This window comes from Rosa chinensis, chromosome 4 (assembly GCF_002994745.2).
Source record: "Rosa chinensis cultivar Old Blush chromosome 4, RchiOBHm-V2, whole genome shotgun sequence".
NCBI lineage: Eukaryota > Viridiplantae > Streptophyta > Magnoliopsida > Rosales > Rosaceae > Rosa > Rosa chinensis.
The window spans coordinates 239,999-258,515 of NC_037091.1; the positions used below are offsets into that span (position 1 = coordinate 239,999).

At 38.3% G+C, this 18,517-nt stretch overlaps 1 pseudogene; it reads left to right on the plus strand.

Moving 5' to 3' along the window:
- Positions 1-4,280: 4,280 nt before the first annotated feature.
- On the plus strand, positions 4,281-14,159 carry LOC112197119 (annotated as a pseudogene).
- Positions 14,160-18,517: the final 4,358 nt, after the last annotated feature.

Below are 18,517 nucleotides of genomic sequence, written 5' to 3' on the forward strand. Positions count from 1 at the left end.
CCACTTCATTAGCTTTCGAAGAAGAGGCAATCGGCCCAATAGGAGGTATCACAGCAGTGACACTAGCAGTCTCCTTTCTCCCATTGAGGGTACATACTTCTGAGGGGATCTTCTTGAGCAGTTCTTTCATGTGCTCCAACTCAGCATGTTGCGAACCCAACTAAGTTGCTGCCCTCTCCACTGATGCAGCCAAGACAGTGCCATCCTTTTGCATGGATGCCATTTCTCCATTAATGGCTGTGACATGCTCCTTAAGCTAGAACACTATTGCTGAACGCGATCCCCTTGACCAACTCTGCCAATAGAGGGCCGTAAACAAGCGGTCAAGCCGCTGGTTCCAATCAGGCTTCACGCTACCGCTGGAAGCAGTACCATCAGTAGCAGTAGCAGTAGTGTCAACGCTAGCAGCAAGGTTGACGATGGTAGCAAAATCGATACTCGCAGCGAGCTTGCCTGCAGAATTAACGTCATCAGTGATGACTTCAGTGAACCATTCTCTGTGTTCAGAGTTCAACATTGTGTCTGCCTGCGAATCTAGGGCAAATCTTGTAAACAACACTTCTTCAGAAAGACAACGACAAGCAACACAAATATGCGGCTTGTAACTAGAGGTCTTGTGTTTTGGGTAGTTCGAACACTCTCTGGTAAGAATTATCCCCTGGCTTCCCAATGATGGATGCAAAATATTCTAGTGTAGTCCCACTGGGCATGCCAAAATTTTTGACTATGACCTAGTTTGGCTAGTTTTTGTTGCTTGTGATTGTGCAATGTGCCAGCATCGTGGGGTGCAAGCTTTCTGGGGCTGGCTGTCCCGTACCTGACTTCTCTTCAAGCTTGTGGACGAGGAGAGCACCAACCTCATCACAAGATTCTTTTGTATGTGTTATGGATAAGGACTTCTAATGTGATTTCTTGCATCACAGAATTGATACTTAGTTTTGTAGACTAAGCAGAGCAGTTATTAGAAAGAAGGAGAAATCAAGGTTGTTGCTAAAGCGTCACTTTAGCTTCATTGGTGTTTGCTAAGATGTAACCCTAGCTTCACTGTGTCAAGGCGTCACCTAGACTATCGCTGGTTTCAACTTGCGTTGAGGTTGCCCCTGTGATTATTTGGTTGAGATATTGTGTGTCTTGTATTTGCTTGGGAAACCTTGTATATATACCTAGGGTTTCGGCAGTTCCTTGCTGTAGAAGGATTATTGAATGATAAATTTCTAATTGATCTTCGCTACATGACTCACATAAGGGCTCGTTTTCCTTATGAATCTTAGAATGGGTGAAGCTGTAACCCAAAATCATAAAAGATTTATTTTTGAACACTCTTAAGGATCTAGCCAAGATTACTTTTGGGCTCAAACAAACATATAAAAGTTTTCTGTAATACAAAATCAATTAAGAAACCTCACATAAGCAACATATATAGAAATCAACACATAGAAATCGCAACTTTATTATCAAAACATATAAATGGGCTTTAAACTTTGTCCTTAGCGTCATGTTAACTAGAATTTATAGTTTTATCAATCAAACAAAGAAACAAAAGAGTTTACAAAGAAAAATATGAAATACACTGTGAAAGATGAATAACAAAGCCTTGAGATGTTGAACTTGAAGATCCTTATATAAAAGCAAGCAACCTTCTAGGGACAACACAAGGATGGATGGCGGCTAGAAATTTGATGTATTGCATAGCTTCTCCTCCTCCTTACTTGAAAACGTAGAACTAGAAGATGAGAGAATATAATCAGATTTTTGTATGTAGAAAGAATGAAAGAATGATGATGCTTGATGTTAGAATGGCATGTTTATATAGAGGACGGCAAGCCTTGAGTTCCACTCCTTCTCTAATTCATTTAGTTAATTAAGGAATTATTTAATTGGTCCACATAATTAAAACCAATCAAATAAAACTATGTCACTTCTTATGCGTCATCTAACCAAATGAGAAGCCTCCAAAAGCAAGTAGAATTGAACCATGAATCTTGGAAGGAGATATTCTTGCTGAAATATTAATAATATTTTCTAATTTTATCGCCTTTATTTTGGCAAATAATAAGGGACTTATGTAATCAGGAATGTATCTGGTCCTTATTTCATTGTAAATCCTTAAAACTCTCCTTTCATCCCATTTATTATCTCTAGAATTCTCCGTTTGGCAACAATCATGTCATGTCTAGATGCATTTATGCTTTAATTGAGATATACACCATTATCCAGATAAATACTTAGAAATTCGTCCAAAATCAATTTATGTTCAACACGGACTCCAAATATGATCTTTATCCATTTTTTCTTGTCAAAAACGACTTCTAATCCATATCACTCCTATATAGGATGTTTTGGACTTCTTCTAGATGCTTCTTGAATGTCTTAGGCTCTCCTAATCCACTCATGTATCTTAGTGTCATCAGGACTCCTTGTCTCATTAGGATTCCTTTTCTTGGTAGCATCGGAGTAGGTTTCATAGTCCAACTAGGACTCTGCAATTTTTTGCCATTTCTCATCATTTCTCTAAGTGTGTTTCCTAGTTGAATCATGATTTCTACTTTGACTGGGATTCCTTTTCCTGCTAGTAGGATAAGGAATACTTCATTTATGCTCATTTATGCGTCTCTTGTGCCTTCTACTTGTCATTTCCAATGTCTTACATGCTTCTCATGTGCTTTTAAGCTCATTTTCTTGTCATGTGCTCAAATGTACTTAGAAAATATAAACTAAGTTAAAAATGATTAAGTAGAGAAAATAACTTAGTAAAATATAAGGAGTTAACTATTAAAACGTCACATTATTATGCTCCTATCACAATGATTGAAATATTTTGTAGATAGCTGCCCTATTACATCTTAAACATGTTATTAGAGTTTGGTCTAAACACATATTCTATGTATTCTTTAACAGATACATAATTCTTTTAAATATTTTTAGATGCAAAATTACATATTGAATTCAATTAGCATTAATGTTATCAATCTCTCCCTTAGTTTTATCTCCTGATTATAGATTTATCTTATTCTCCAAGCAGTGGGGTATGTTTAGTTATTTATGATATTAATTAACCTTGCATTGTAAGTATCATACAGTCAATATATATTTTTGATTCTTAACAAAATTAGCTATGAGTGAGAAAAGAACATAAAGGAGACAAAGTATGGAAATACACAGCAACATAAAAAATGAAGTATATGTAATTGATTAAAATAATATAAACACGAAAGGTGAATGCCTGAACGCCTCGAGTTAGATGCCTTGCGAGGCACTAACAAGTTGCCTCGCCTCTTGCCTTCGCGTTTTGAAACATTGATATATATATATAGGAGAATTCCATAAATGGTCACTCAACTATGACTCATTCGACACTTTGGTCACTCAAGTTTCAAATAGGGTTAAATACTGTTTACTGCTTGAACTTTTGCCCGAAAAACACTTCAGTCCCTGACCTTCTAATTTCACACGTTTACTCCTTGTACTTCAAAATTTCGAAATAATAGGTCCTTTCCGTTAGTCTCAGTAAAAAAACTCTGTTAAATCGATGACGTGGCAGTCCTTCTGTAGTAAAATGTCTATTATACTCTCACTTTCTTTTTTTTATTTATTATTTATTCATTTTGTTTTTATTTATTTTTAGTTTATATCTTCTTCTTCCCCGTCTCTCTCCTCCTTCTGCTTATCCTCCTCTCTCCTTTTGTTTATCTCCCTCCTCTCTCAAATGATCATCCCTAAGCTCTATTTACTGCTACTTCTTCGATTTCGCCACCATTAGGCAGCCTCCGCCTCCATCTCCGCCCACGCCCCTACACCATTCGTTCTTCGACTTCGCCATTTGCTACTCGTTCTCCGATCCCCTTGCCCACCAAATACTCCGCCGCCATGACGCCACCTCCACCTCGACACCCAGATCGAGACCCATATCGATCTTATCCAATGTTCTCCATGACTTTTCGGCAACCCAAATTGGATAATTTCTCTGCCTCGCCTCCTGCCTCAATACCCAGATCGAGACCCACATCGTCTCCTCCGCTCGATCGAGTCACTTCTGCCTGGTGCCGATTGCATCTACCTGGTGCCTCGTCCTCGCCAGCCAGCTGGGATTTTCTCTTTACTGCTTGATTATTGCTTGGCAACAGAGCTTCAAGGCCAACCCCATGTACGCTAATCTCTCCCATATGGGTTCGATTTGAGTGGTCAAGTTTTGGTCTTGGTCAGAAGTTTGGTTTTCTAATCAATTCTGGAATTATATTTTTTGTTTACTGATTTTGGAAGTTTAATTTGAAGGTGTTGTGATGGCCATTGGAGAAATGGGGAATTTAGGTTTTGGGCAGCAGAGCAATGGCGATGGTGATGGCGGTGGGGATTGGGGCATGGAGTTGTTTGGCCTGGGATTGGGATTTTATGGTATTGGAGTTTTTTGAAGAAGGTTTTGAGCAGGGTTTGGATGGAGCTCATGGGTTGTTAATGAAATCGTTTTGGTTTTCTTTTCTTTTTGTCTACTCGATATGGGTTTTGGAGAAGAATTGTTGCAATTTTTTTTTCCTTTTTTATTTGGATTTGGTTCTTGAGTCAAATTTCTGGGTTTTGATGGTTGGGAGGTGGTTGTTCGGAGAGAGAAGAGGTTGGGGGTTTTGGAGAGAGGATAAGCAGAAACTAAAAAATAGAGAATTTTTTTTATAAAAAAAAAGGAAAAAAAGGAGAAAGTTATGATTGAAAAAAGAATAGATTAGAAAAAACAGAGAGAGAAAAGAATAATTGAGAAAAAAAAGGAAGTGAGGGTATAATAGACATTTTACTATAGAAGGACTGCCACATCATCAATTTAACAGAGTTTTTTTACTGAGACTAACGGAAAGGACCTATTGTTTCGAAATTCTGAAGTACAAGGAGTAAACATGTGAAATTAGAAGGTCAGGGACTAAAGTGTTTTTCGGGCAAAAGTTCAAGGAGTAAACATTATTTAACCCTTTCAAATATATCACTTTGGTCACTCAACTATTACACTGTCAATCACTTTAGTCACTTTGTTAATTTTTTCATTAAAAAAAAATACTCATTGGGTGACTAAAGTGATTGACAGTGTAATAGTTGAGTGACCAAAGTGTCGAATGAGTCATAGTTGAGTGACAATTTGTGGAATATATATAATATATATATATATATATAGAGAGAGAGCCCTTCTAATGAGGGATCCCTTTTTTTGGTCATTTCTAGGGATAGGGCATTAGACAAACTTTTCGATCATATTTTCACATCTTAACAATTCAGTTTTTAGGTCATAATGTATAAATCACTTTTGCAAATTTTCAGTCAATTTGATGATCGTTAAGGCATCCAAACTACAATTTACCATTATAAACACGAATGGTTCATGTTCGATAGATTCGGTCTGTTCGTGTAAATTGCAGTTTTAGATGCCTTAACGATCACCAATTTGGCTGAAAATTTGCAGAAGTGATCTATACATTTGGACCTAAAAACTGAACGGTTAAGATGTGAAAATATGATCGAAAAATTGGTCTAATGTCTATCCCTATAAAAGACCAAAAAAGGGATCCCTTATTGGAAGCCCTCTACACACACACACACACACACACACACACACACACACACACACACACACACACACACACACACACACACACACACACACACACACACACACACACACACACTCACGGAGCTTCTTGGCTGCGGACGTCCGTACCTAAGCAAAAGGTACGGATTTTCATTTTTCCCCTCCTTTCCGATCACACATTTATATCTTAACCGTTCAGTTTTCACACACACACACACTCACGGAGCTTCTTGGCTGCGGACGTCCGTACCTAAGCAAAAGGTACGGATTTCCATTTTTCCCCTCCTTTCCGATCACACATTTATATCTTAACCGTTCAGTTTTCACACACACACACACTCACGGAGCTTCTTGGCTGCAGACGTCCCTACCTAAGCAAAAGGTACGGATTTCCATTTTTCCCCTCCTTTCCGATCACACATTTATATCTTAACCGTTCAGTTTTTAGGTCCTAATGTATAGATCATCTCTGCAAAATTTCAGCCAAATTGGTGATCGTTAAGGCATTCAAAACTGCAATTTACAACAATGAATACGAACGGTTCCGGTTCGATAGATTCGGAACCGTTCATATTCATTGTCGTAAATTGCAGTTTTGAATGCCTTAACGATCACCAATTTAGCTGAAATTTTGCAGAGATGATCTATACATTAGGACCTAAAAACTGAATGATTAAGATGTAAATGTGTGATCGGAAAGGGAGGGAAAATGGAAATCCGTACCTTTTGCTTAGGTACGGATGTCCGCACCTGAGAATGTCCGTGTGTGTATATATATCATAAACCTCACTAAGCATTTTATTCACATAGAAGATAGTAAGCAATACATGGGCATGCCCAATGAATCTAAGCCACGTACATAGAGAACTATGGGGAATTATCAACCAAACAAACTGAAATGCTGGTTTTTTTTTTCTTTTTCGTTGGAGGCAGACAATTTAGAGATAAAGTCTCACCTTCAAGCTCAAAGAGGAAGGGTCCATGGAACCCACCCCCTTCATTTGAAATTTTATTCAAACTTAAAAAGAGTACAATACAATTGGCATGTTACCGAAACCAAAACCCCAATGATAAAAATGAAGTACAAAACACAAAAAGTTTCCTAATACGTACTAGACCTTTCTCTATGATGGGAACCCAAGCTAACACCGTCCCGGATAAGTTCTGGACACTCGTGCTGAGAGCTCCGCAAGTACATAAGCTATAACAATGCGTACGAGCAGCACAAAATGGAAACCAGGTCTCAAAACCCAGATTCATGCAAAGAGCTAGCTATATATATATATATATACAGATCCTATCCAGAGCGGAGCTCCGCTTTGAAATTAACGTGTGAAGTTCAAGTTTTGGGTCACTTTTCGGTCACATATCCACATCTCGACCATTCAGTTTTTAGGTACTAGTGTATAGATCATTTCTGCAAATTTTCAGCCAAAATGATGATCGTTAAGGCATTGATAACTTCCTTAAAGCTAGTATGGTTCAGGTTGACAGATTCAGTCCGTCCATTGGTTTAAGCGAGTTAGATACCTTAACGATCATCAATTTGGATGAAAATTTGCATAGATGATCTATACACTAGTACCTAAAAACTGAACGGTCGAGATGTGGATATGCGACCGAAAAGTGACCCAAAACTCGAACTTCACACGTTAATTTTTAAAGCGGAGCTCCGCTCTAGATAGGATCTGTATATGTATATATATATATATTAAAGCCATGTAATCAATGCAGGTGGTATCGAATGCCGGCAAATGGGACAATTATGATTTCTTCGCAGCCAATCAACAATGCAATTTCAATGAAAATGTGCAAGCAAGGCAATCGACTAGCATCACGTCCAACGTCGAAGTCATCCATGCAAATAACACATGTCCCATGTCTCGTGGTTTCAATATAATCAAGTACTCTATTTTCTCCCAGCTTATCACTAGTTTCGTGCACAATCATAAGCTCGTCAGATAAATGAACATCAATATAATAATTAGGAGGTAGAGGAGAGCCGATAGGGTTCTGAACTAATTCAATTGCCTGATCCACAATATGAGACCGCTTTTTTTCTCTTTGTAATGGAGGAAGCTCAATATTAATAAAGTCCGCAATCTTACGTATGGAATGAGATTGCTTAATAGCATTGATATCCCCGTTACATAACTCAGAAGGATGGATGGTGATGAACTTTTCAATTTGAACAATTTCAAATCCTTCATAGACATTTCCACATGTTCCAAAAGCATGTTGGGTTGCCTTGCAAAATAGAAATCTCATCTTAAGCACGTCATCGCTCTGTGGAATCTCGGCCCACTTATCGACAAAGCTGCATTGTACATTAGAGCATCCCATTGTGGTTCTGTAATAACGGAACATGGTAACCTTTGACTTGGAGAATGACATAATTATTTTGCAGTTAGCTACATAAGGCCATGTTTGTTTCCCAGAATCTGGGTATTGGGAAAGGAAAGTGTTTCCTTTCCTGCGTTTGGGACAGCCAAGGAAGGGAAATTGGTTCCCAAAGGAAAGGAAAAAGTGGAGGAAATTGGTTCCCCCCCTCTCAGGATTCACTTTCCCAATGGAAAGGAAAATGATTCCTTTCCCTTCCACCAACCAAACATGGCCTAACTGTAACTAACTGGGGACAGCGAATGGCACGCACTTTCTGATGCACCTCTTTCGTTCAACTTATTTAGCTTAATTATTGGCAAATCCTGGTTCCTTAACCAAAACAGGAACTTATTATTTATTTAACCTGCTGCAACGCTTATATGAGCCAAGCTAACAATATATATAATCAATTGCATGTAACAAAAGAGTACACAACTTATCAATCTCCTCTGTTTTGGGATCGGACACACAAGTGAATTAGACGCGGATTCTTAATCTCTCTCTGTCTCTCAATAACATTTCTTCTCTTCATATATGGTGAAGAAGCAGGACTACAAGTTGGACTTGGACTACTAGTTGAAGGCAATCTGGTTTACTGCTTGGACACGGAGTCTTTTCCTAAAGAAAATAGACTGTACAAAATTATAGAAAGAACTTCAATCTTAGTCTCGTGAACTGGATTGCAGAATCCAGCAGCCTAATTGTTTCATGTTATTGAACCTCTGAAACTCGATATTCGACGGAGAGGAAAATTGATTGTCTTCAAGTTCTGAGGATTCTAGATACCAAAACTGACGGAATATTATTCTCACTCGTATGAAATAGTCGCAGAGTCGTATAACTGCCTTTTCGATCTGTTAAAAAATATTTTTAATTCCTGTTTAAGTAAAAGAGGATTTCAGAGAGATTGAATAGAGAATTGTATTTCATTATTGAAAATAGGAGCCCTATATAGGGATTACAAAGTACATGTTCAAATGTTACAAGGAAAACTAATTCGAGTAGGACTAGAAATTCTAGAATCTTCTCTCCTATTACTACCCCTAGTTTGAATAGGCACACATAAAACTGATTTTTCTTCAACAATTCCTTCATTCTTTTTGGATAACGTTAAGGAGAAAAAGCTATTTTACTTCGATTGATTTGACCATTCTAAAATGATTAATGAATTTTAATTTTTACAATAGTGGATCCTATATTAATTATACTAATTGATAATTAAGTAGAGAGCCAACATGTCTCCATACTTGGATCTTATGAGCACAGTGTTGGGCAGGTTCGTTTGCATTTAACATTTCACTATTGTCACTGCATAATGAAGAAAAGTTGCTGAAAGTACAATACTGTTTGTTAGTATTATTGCTATTAGACTGGACATATGGGCAATTTTGTTCATATTGATATGTTTTCATATAGGAGACATGTTGGTGATCTGATCAGCATTCTAGTTGTTATCATTCTGCATCTTTATCATGATAAAAGTTATATAAATAAAACAGAAAATTATGAATGATGGAATAAAGTCACATTACCAAGCCTTTTGAGGAAAAAAAAAAAGGCCAGAATTTTTTTATTTGCATGATCGAGGACAATGCTATCCGGCGTCAGTTATTTTCTCTGCAAAATGTTATTGACACTTGGTAGCATTTTCTCCCATGGTAGTCATAGGTTGAGCTGTGTGTTTCAAATTCTCCTGTTAGTGAAACTAGAACATACCCATTCTGCAAAAGAATACTTTGCAGTAACATTGTAAGGTTATTTGATGTCAGTAAGTGTTCTCAATGGGAATAAGAAGCTTTCTTAAATGCATGTATTAATTTATTCGGAGCTATTCGGGTGGGATCCATTTTCTCGGGAATATGAGTCGGAGATTTTGTTGCATGGATTTTTGTGGTTTTGGGCTTGGTCAGATGTCACTCTTGCATGATACACTGGCCATCCATGTGTGCATTTTTTTCTTGAATAGTTGGAATTCTAAACGTACTTGGATGTCATTCTTACTGTTATCTCATCTAGGGATTCATATTGGCACCTTTGGGGTTTAACTTTTTTTTATTTTTATTGATTATGGAGTTTGTTAATCATATATTCCATGATACTCGAGTGTAGAATTTCCATTTTTTTTTTAGAAATAGATAACTTCATTAACTTATCCATAATCAGAAGGCACATACATCACAAGCTGTCTCTTACCAACAGTTCTAGATGGCACAAGGTGCCAAACAAATGACAAGTGACCCTCACTGCAGACAAATGCGCTCACTTATTAAAGTGCCTAGCTAAATGCTCAAAACCCAAAAACTATCTAAGCTTCTTGTTATAGCAACTCTAATCACCTAGAGACCTCAATTGGTATACAATTAGATAAGCTAACTTACATAGCACTAGACGCTGAAAAAACAAAAACTAGGCACAGAAGCAGGAAACTTAGAGTTTCCCTTTGCCCTTAGCTTTAGGGCCAATCTCCTAGGTAGCAGTACAGCAGGATAGGTAAGTCGCAAGGGGGTCAAACCCGCTTTCTTGTGAGGCCTAGGACCCTTGTTTTTGCTTCCAAGGGGCCTGCCCACCTTCTTCTTCATTGTCACCAGCGCAACATCATCGTCAGCTTCAGTCAATCCAAGAGCTTCCGCATGCAGAGTGGGAATCTTGCCTCCCAAGATAGTTTTGAATTTCTTAGGAGAAGGTTCTGCCACCCCTTGCCGACCTCTTTTCTTATAGGTCAAAACTTGCTGCTGACCACCATGCATAGTGGAGGCTGGTGGAAGGTCCTTAGTTCCTGAATCGGACAGTTCCACCGAGGTCACCTCGGTAGCCATGTCCTGCAATACAACCCCATGGTTCATACCTTCCAGAACTGGCGAGTTTGATACGGTGCCATCAAGACCTGCAGATGAAGTAATGGATCGCTCTAACCGTCGAATAGTTGGCTTCTTCTTTTTCAGCAGAGAGGAAGAAGGCATAGGTAGCTTTCGGGGGCTCTGGGCAGAGTACGCAAAGGCACCGCCCGAGGAAGAAGAGCCGCCACCAAAGTTCACAACCCTAGGATCAGAAAGAGTCACGGGCTCCTCACACTTCGCCCCAGAATGCGTGATCATACCACATAGGGGACATCTACCTTTAAGATGTTCATACTGGAACTGTAGAATAGGTTCTACACTGGGGGCCAGGAACACCCGACGCTCGAGAAGAACCGGCTTCGAAATATCATGGGAGAAGAGGATACGCACCACACCTTTGCGAAATTCTCGCTTGTCATAGTCCAGATAGCCGCCCAAAAGGTTTCCAATGAGAATGAGGTTTTCGGGTTCCTTGTAGAGAGGAGGGATACCCGAAACCCTAACCCACATCCTGACATGCTTCAGGGGGACATCAGCGATAGGGGTGACACCATCGTACTCCTCCAGACAAACCGGATCCCGATCATAACACCAAACACCACCCTTAAGCACCTTGTTCCGATCTCTGGCCAGATCAAAGGAGAAGAGGAACCTGTTGTCCTCCTTTTCATGGATGCGGAAGTCCTTCTCCACCATCCAGGTCCTGAAAAACTGAGATTTGAAGGCAGTGGAATCCACCGGTTTACGAGTGAGTGGTTTGCCGATAAGAAAAGATTGCGCAGACCGCCGAACTGGCCCTCCACCAATCTTTCCCAAGTTTGGGGCTTTACCCCCTTCAGCCAGCCCCAAGGAGGCAGCGAAGCTGGCAGTTACAGCGTCAATTGTAGCCATGGCGCAGTGGGGAAGAGAACAAGGACGGCGGGAGGCGCAGACTAGAAGGTTAGGGTTTAGGGGAGAGCTGCTAGGTCGAGAGAAAATCTCGTTGTTGCTTTGTAGAATTTCCATTTTTACTTGTTAGCATGGCAATGCAACTGGTTGCATCTATGGGGTTGACTAAGAGTTGATCTATGATTTAATTTCAGATTTCTCATCCACAGAGATCAATGCATGGCTTTGGACTGGTATCTAGTTCCTTTACAGGGCGCTACCCACATAATACTTCTCATCAGAGCTCCAACTTTGGTGGTCCTTCTTACTCGTTTGGTAATGACCGGAGCCGACTGACTGTTGACAAGGGTAGAAGAAGAGATAGGGAGTGGGATTCAATTTCCGTTTTCAGTAATTCACATGATATCTCCAATGACCGTAATCGAGGACCAAGGGCTTCAAAGCGGAAGGACAAGAAGTCAAGAACGTGTCTGACCAGGGCTCTTCATCTAGTGCTAGGAAAATGGATCTATCTGCTTCTGGAATTAACCTCGACTCAATTAACCGGAAGGATTTTGTCACAGATTATGAGGAGGCAAAGTTCTTTATCATTAAGTCTTTCAGTGAGGATAATGTTCATAAAAGTATTAAATACAGTGTTTGGGCCAGCACTCCCCATGGAAACAAGAAGCTTGATGCTGCTTATCATGAGGCGAAGAGGATAAAAAGCAGCTGTCCAGTCCTTCTCTTATTTTCGGTATGCTTTGTGTTCCTATCTTCCTAATTGTTGACTGGGCCTTTGTGCCTAGTTTGGGGGGATATAATTGATATCAGCATCACAAGTACGAGGTAGAATCTAGATTCTTGGTGGGTATCAATATCCATGAACAGCTTGGTAATCTACAAAGTTTATGTGGCAAGCAAATTGGTCCTTTTATGTTTTGAAATTTAGTAAGATACGGTTTCATGGTTTGAAATGTCATTTTTCTTTCGTATCTGGCACACCTATGTTGTGCTGAATGATAAAAGTTTCAATGGTTCTATTTAAGTAATCTTTCACAAAAGATTATGGATTTACGCTCTGTATTGCTCTAGTTATTACATTATTTCTATACATCTCTGTTGTGACGTTGTCTTTTCTTACAAGAAGTTAGTTGCATATCGAAAAGAAATTCCTATTTTTGTTCTGGTGATATGGTCTAAAATACAAGTTAGTCCTCTTAAGAAGATTTTGGTTGCAACAGGTTAATGCCAGTGGACAGTTTTGCGGAGTAGCCGAAATGATTGGACCATTAGACTTTGGAAAAGATGCTGATTACAGGCAGCAAGACAGGTGGAATGGCCAATTTAAAGTTCAGTGGCACATTATTAAGGATGTTCCTAACATTCGCTGCCGTCACATTCTACTTGAAAATAATGATAATAAGCCTGTCACTCACAGCCGAGACTGTCAGGAGGTAGTGAATCTCTCTCCATCTGTCACTTTCATTTAGAGATAATCTCCAAGTTCATTTAGATACTACCTGGACATTTAGTTGGTTGCTCTTTTCTACTATGCTTGGCTGTTGTCTCTATGTATATGGGAATTGTGTTTACTCGATGAAATTACAGCTTTTTAGGTAAATGATACTGGATATGATAATGAATGTTTGCCTAGGGCTTTAAAGTTTTGTAGTTCTGTATATAGTTTCCAGGCAACATTGATCTTCTGCCAACATGGCCTTGCCATGTGCTTGTATGATGTGTTGCAAACATTGTTGTATTTCAATTATTAAGTTTGGCCCTTTGTTGGAACTTTCTTGCTTTCCACTTATGATTTCATCTGGCTATGAGTTGCCCTGTACACTTTAAACCTTCAAGGGGTCATGTTGGGTTTGCACTTTGTCGTCCTGAACTCTTTTGCAGATAAAGACTCATAATTTAGGTTAAAAATGCAAAAGGTGGATAGCTTTGAACAACTGTTAAGTTTTTCACCCAGGTTGTATCCCAATGGGTTTTCTGCGAAGTTCTAATGGGGCCAGTAACATTGTACCCTCAGTCTTGTATTACTCTTTCATATCGATGAAATTTCAGGTTCCCAATGGTCGATCCCAACTAGATTCCAAATAAAAATTAACTACCATGTATTTCGGTCACTAAATGCTAGTTATTCATTTATATATATGTTCCATGCATTATCTGCTTCCTTTAATTTTTTATTTTAAGGACTTTTGACCTTTTACTTTATTTAATTTGGCTTTTTTGCTGATTCTTAGTTCTTGTTGATATTAAAATATAGGTGAATCTGAAACAAGGAATTGAGCTGTTGAAAATTTTCAATGATTATGATGCACGGACATCTATAGTTGATGATTTTGAATTTTATGATGACCGCGAAAGGTCCTTGAAGGAAAGGAAAGCCAGACAACAAGCTTGTGCAACTACAGATGCTTCTGAGTCAGTTGTTCTTGGTACTGTTAAGGAAGCTTCTAAGTGAACTGTGTGCGTGTGAGAGAGAGAGAGGTAAGCTGAGAAAATTGCAATGGCCCTTAGTTAGCAATAAAAAGCCCCCCCCCCCCCCCCCCCCCCCCAACACACACACACACACCCCGGCAGGGGAATTTGATTCTTGAGCCAATAGGTGAAGCTGATGGTTGATACAAAAACTTTAATTTTCAAATGCTGCAGAAAGAATTAAAGTTACCCATTTGCCATCTCATGGTTTGACTCATCATCCATGTCAAAGACTGTATCTGCAAGACCGCCAGTCTTTCTAACTACTGGGATCTGAAAACATCGATTTAACAAAATATGACCATATAACTTTAAAGGTTCTCTACCAAATTGTACATCTACTGGAAATATAAGTAATTATATCATAACATACACAATGTCTAGAAGGAAAAAACAATGCATTGATGAAATAGTGTAGCAACTTAAACTAGCAAGTAATGGGCATATATAGATGATTGCATGTGATTTTTTATGCAACAATAATTTCCATATAGCTTTGCTCTCCTACAAGAAATTTGATAGTTATATGTATAGCAAGAACTACATACTGCCCCATAACGCATGCCAATCATTTGGGCCAGTCCACATGGCTCATACATGGAAGGAACTAGAACAATGTCTGCAGCAGCATAAAGTAAGTGGGATAGCTCCTCACTGCATACAAATGTAACAAATAAACAAAAGTTTGTAAGCAGAAACATGCACTGTATGCTTTTCGGAACAATGGACAGCAAGTTTATATACATGGAAATTTATAACAATGGACAGAAAATTTAGTATGGGACAGCTACTCAAGCTACTGTAAGGAAAGGTATCCGATCCTCCCAAGACAATTAGTTCCAACAGTCAGAATATATCAAACATATTTTTAAACACAGTCCAAAAGTAAAATGGGTTGTAGATTATGAATTTGGTATAAAGTTACAAAAAGGAGTGGTTCAAGATTGATTACCTATGCATCAATAAAATCCGAATGCTAGGACCTTGGTTAAGCTACAAAAGGAGTACCAACATGTTAATGTCTGTTGCTTGCTTTGATTCAAATAATAGGGAAAAGAAAACTATACATACATATGTTAACAATCACTGATCTTCAACTGAAATATCTCATGAAATAATGAATGTCCTTTTGTTCTTGTTTCGGTCATTTGTGTTTGTATCATTTGTTTATATAAGAAGAAGAAGAAAGAATCAAGGAATTTGATTAAAAGAGGTACCACATTTGGTTCGTTCAGTGTTGATTAGAAAATGAAGATATGGGGCACAAAAACTATAAGATGAAGAAAGAGTCACTACTAAAAATTTCCCCATTCCACACTAATAAAAATTAGTCCCCCTTGTCCCAATACACACTAATAACAGTGGCTAATGACTTTGGCAACTATGCAGCCACTAATGAGGGATCAGTCCCCTCTATTGCAGGTGCTATTGGGGCAATCCACACTAATAAAACATCAGTGGCATACCAAAACCCAATGCAGCAAAATACCTTTTTCTTTCCTACTGTTATTGAATCAGTGTGTTTTCTCAATACCACCAACATCAGTGGCAACATTGGGAGTATATATATATAAAAAAATAACAATTTGGTCTAGCTACAACCATGTATTTCTAAAATGTATTGTACAATTCGTATACAATTTCAAATAAAATGAAACTTAAAAAACATAAATCTCTTCATGTTCTTCTCTGGCTGCATCTAGCTACCTCCAGCAACTATGCTTTCCGTCAATTTCATAACTTTTATGAGTACGTTGCAATTCCACCCTGAGATACAAAAATTAGATTATAATTTAATATCCTGGATGTTAGTAATGAAATTGAGATGTCTTCTACTGTATTGTCAAGTACTAGTTTCATGCTCTGAATAGCGAACACTGCACTGATTTAACTATAACAACGTACCCATATTTCAATTCGAAGAAACAGTGAAGAAAGTCTTTAACAAGATATGTAAACCAACCAAGGCACAATTAATTGACAGAAGTGAAATGAAAGAAAGGCTAGACTAGACTAAGTCTAATTGTTCAGTCCCCTACACACACACACACACACACATGTAATATATAAATATAAAGTAGCACAAGTGTCCATATCTCAAGAGAATTAAACGTTGAAAAGAAAACAGTTCTACATGTCAAAATGAAAGAGCTGTAGCTTTCTAGCTACTAGATGCTAGTCACACAGCTTGAAGAAAGCTTACCCAGTGCAGATTCTCAAGCCAGATTATATATATTCCTGGTGGTTGCAAGATTATCCTTATCACCATTGAATGCCAGGGTTGGTTCCAAATCGATGCAGGGCCTGTGGAGCAAACCGCAGGGTCAGTAAAGCAAATAGGGCCGCAACAAACACAATAGAAGCTCAGAATACCATGAGGATTCCCATCGTTATACTAAAGGCATTTTATGAAACAAAATTAACAATGGCAACCAGTCTCTTACATGATAGTTCAAACTCCCTTAATATATTCCAACAGTTGATATATAAAATTGGATAACGAGACAGATAATAACCTGTGCCAACCTCCTGATTGCAAAAGGCAATATCTCCCTGACCTGTGTTACAGGTGACTAGAGCACCTTAATTAATGGTTGTACTGCACCCCTTTGAATAACGTGTGCCTGCACCAACACATTGGTTATTTACAACAGAGAATAAGGGTGAAATAGGTGATCTAACCAAAAAGGTATTTCATTCCACCTTACAATTTGAATCAGCTATAACAAACTGACGAAGTAACAGACTTAATAAGAGTTCAGACATTAATACACTAGTAAAACCGGGAGTTTGAGTTAATAGGTATCTTTTGCATTTTCCTTTCCTCTTTAATACAGATTTTTTATCTGCACCAGCTAACTACTGCACAGATGATCAATGGTATAAAACCAATTTGATCATCTATCCACATCAGTTTCAAGTTACAACCATCACAATGCCTCCAAATAGCTACATAGTGTGGTATCTTATGACACAAACAGAATTTTTTTTTTCCCTAAAATTACCTTCTTACGAAAATGCTGTGTCATGGCAGTCATCTGTGTAGATGTATAGATCATGTCAACAGGCATGTTGCTGATTCTCTTGCCAGCTTCGATTCCTCTTCTACACCTTCTTGCTCAGAGGCACATCAACACAGTCAGTGAACAAGTTATTTTCGGTCCACAATGACTCACCGTGCCAAAGTTATAGAGATGACCATGGGACTGGTGAGTTCCAATGGATTGGTGAAACATAGCAGTAGCCATTCTGAACAATCATAAATGACAAAAGTACAACGATTATACAAATGAGAACAAAGAAACTATTCATATACAATGTCGATCAAAGCTTTAGGGAAAAATATCATTTCTCTCTCAATGATTTTTATCCTTTCAAATGTCTAAGTCAGATCCCACATTAGATGAATGTTAATCATTCACTTTCCTAACAACCCACAAACTTATACATTGCTAGGGAAAACAAGAAGCTAATACATCTCAGATAAACATTTTCGTCAACCTCATGCATCATAATCATAATTCACAAAGAAAATTAGTAATAACAGAATTATTTTTAAGGAATCCCAAACAATATTTTCTTTTAAAGAGGAACATTGAAAGATCTCTCCTTTCAATGTTCAATCACATTCAAATCAAAGTCAAGAAAGAAAAAGAACAAACCTCCTTAGCAAAATCAGAGAGAAACCCAGTTACTGATCAAAGGCCCAGAATCCAATGCAAAATGAATCAAGAATCTGTTTTGATGATATTAGAGATAGTTGGTGCTGGTACGAGTAAATTATCTTGATGTGTGTGTGTGTACATATCAAAAAAATCAACGAAACCGAGGTAGAGGAAAATGGAAACGACCAAATGGGACAAGAGTTTATTACGAGAAAAGTTGACGGAGAAGAAGATGATTGACATTTGTAGGATATAGGTTGATAGCTGCATTTACATGTCAATTTCTGAAAGAACAAAACCCAAACCAAGCAGAAAATGGAAAGAGAAAAAAAAAAAAAAAAAAGAGGTGCTTCGAAGAAACTATACCACTTAACAGGGAATCTAAGCAACCTGATTTTTGTTTTCAACAATTTTGAATTTCAGATCTGACATGCAAATCCAATCATAACAAAACCAAGTTTCAATCAAATTAACTAGGATATAAATACAGACCAAAGCATCAGAAAGCCAGAATTGGAAATAAGAAAACCTTGGCTGAGTGGGTTCAGTACATGAATCTTACCACCAGACCGGATCTATGTATTCAGATCTCCGATGAACAATGGTATCGGTCTAACCGCCAGTGCATGGCTTCGGCGATTAGTCAAAGATTGGATCGATTCTCATATCTCTTTCATCGGTTCCAAATTGGAAAAGAGAAAGCGGTG